At 32.4% G+C, this 2546-nt stretch overlaps 1 protein-coding gene across 2 annotated transcripts in view; it reads right to left on the minus strand.

Moving 5' to 3' along the window:
- KLHL1 (kelch-like family member 1) overlaps positions 1–2546 on the minus strand; it is a 514835-nt gene that overhangs the window by 430321 nt on the left and 81968 nt on the right. The gene's annotated exons all lie outside the window — the stretch shown is intronic.

Here is a 2546-nt window from a genome sequence, read left to right on the forward strand (position 1 = left end):
GATTCATAACTAAGCGGCCAGAGCTCCTTTACTTTCTGTTAAAGCAAACATCATTTATGACAACTACATTTCAGTGAGTGAAATCTCTCTACTAATAATAAATATTTGAGGCATGGTTTATCATTCATTATGTAGTTTTACTTATTTTTTCAGACATGGAACTTAAAAATCCATTTTATATGTATTAAATCTTGAGGCCAAGGAGGTTTAATGATTATCCTTATAGGCAGGCTAAAAGACCAAACAATTCTTCTGACTGTCCAAAATTCTTTCATTTCCTTTTATTTAAAACCTAGCTGAGAAAAATATAATTGGTACCTGTTTAAACTACAATTATTTTAAAAATTCTCTATCTAAATTTTACATACTTAGTAACAATTTACTAAGCTTCAAGTTTGTCTAAAATACCCTACCTGACCTTCATTTGAAATACTCATAAAATCTTTAATGAACCATTAGTCACCAAACAGAAAGAACTGCAGCTCCTGCCATCTGATGAAGAATGTCATCTTCGTTGTCACAAATAGAACAATTTCTTATTTTTTGCTTATCAGGGACATCATATTAAAGCTTGTGAACTTACAACAGTCAATTTACATATGATTTTTTAATTTGAAAATTATTTTGTATACATTATCCCTTATAAAATCAAAACAAACTTAAAAATGAAAAGGAAAGATATTTATGTCCCCATTTTATATATAATAAAAATATATTATAAACTATGTGCTGTTCTTAGTGCATAAAGTTAGAAATTCAAATTCAGTGTTCAAATTTGTTTTGATTTATCCAAAAACACCTTTAAAAAATTGTTTAATTTGCACTCTTTGACCAGAATATCTATATCTATATCTGTATCTGTGTCTGTGTCTGTATCTGTATCTATATCTATATGTAAACTGAACAACATAAAGGGTTAAATAAAGTGAGTTATACAGCAAACTGATAATCTTACTTGGAAAGTGCAATTTAAAACATATTTTTCAAGAATGTGAAATATGGGATTAAAATCATAAACCATCAATTTACTGACAACTTTTTTACTGTGAAAATATTTCTATTTTTAACTACATATTTTAATTGATTAGATGATACAATGAAAGGAGAAATAGCCTCAAGGTGGTAGTGGAACACATCCAAAGTTTAAAAGTCATATTTTAAATGTTGCATATGTGAAAGGATCGAAGGAAACCTTTTGATTGAAACTGGCTTATGTTACATGAAATATTCACACATGATTCCGGTGCTTTTGCTGCCTTCATCCTTCTTAAGACATTTTTTTCATAAAATTCTTCAGAAGCCAGCTTCTACCAGTGTATTAAACTTTTATCTAGAGAGTTAAAGTTTTATAAGCTTTAAGATGATAAAATATTAAACTGAGGGTGGAAGTTCTGATATGTTCACTTAGAGGAAGTAAGCCAAGGCTTTCCTATTTTTAACTCTTACTCTTTTCTCCATAAAGAAATAAAGAACGGAAATAAAGTACACTTTAGAAATTCCCTAAAGGACAATAGTGATGGACTGATTTCCCTTTTGTGTGTTATAACAGGTACATGAAGATTTGATTACAATAAACATCTGTGCTATCTAGGAGTCCTGGTGTGGCACTGTGGGTTAATGAGCCAGACTGCAAAGCCATTTGAACTGCAAGGTTGGTGGTTCAAGCTCACCAGCTGCTTCTCAGAAACCCTATACAGGGACACTATGGGTTGGAACCAACTTGACAGCACTTAACAACAACAATGTGCTATCTATCAAGATTTAATTTTTTTTAACTGAATTTATTATGGTGATGCAAACTTTCACTTCTTCAGCAAATATGATATCCTAAAATATTTTAAATTATGGTCAAAAGATGCTTATTGACTTGGTAATTGTTAACTACCAAAACATATACATTGCATTCGTATGTTTTTGTGAAAGCAATTTCACAATGATCTTCATCAGAGAGTCATTAATGCCTGTGTGAAATTTTGACATTTTGAACATGCTTTTTGTATGCATTATTTGATTTTGTGGTCTTGGTGTGGTGCTGCAAGATAAGCATTAGACTGCTAACCACAAGGTTGCTGGTTCAAACCCACCAGTCGCATCTTGGAAACCCTTTACGAGGTCATTATGGATTGGAATTGCACTTAACCACAACAACAACACTTATTAATCCTAAGAAAATAAAAGTCATGTTTCTCATATCTAGTTGAAGCAGAAAAGCAACTCTGTACAGCCTCGGAAACCCTGTGCAGGGTTGCTATGAGTCGGCACCGACTCCACGACACTTAACAATAACAACAACATCATGCTTATAGTAGAATTGTAAAGATTAATCTATGATAATTAATTTGAGAACCCTGGGGTGGCTCTATAGTATAAACACTGATTGCTAGCTGCAAGGTGACAGTTCAAACCCACCAAGTGCTCTCACCAACCCTTCACAGGATTGCCATGAGTTGGAAATGACTCTGTGGTATACAACAACAATAGTGCATATAAGGAACTCATGTAGACTTCAGTGTTATGTCTGTTTAAAATATGGCATGTTGCTGTTG

The sequence above is a fragment of the Chrysochloris asiatica genome, unplaced genomic scaffold (assembly GCF_000296735.1).
Source record: "Chrysochloris asiatica unplaced genomic scaffold, ChrAsi1.0 scaffold00063, whole genome shotgun sequence".
Taxonomy (NCBI): domain Eukaryota; kingdom Metazoa; phylum Chordata; class Mammalia; order Afrosoricida; family Chrysochloridae; genus Chrysochloris; species Chrysochloris asiatica.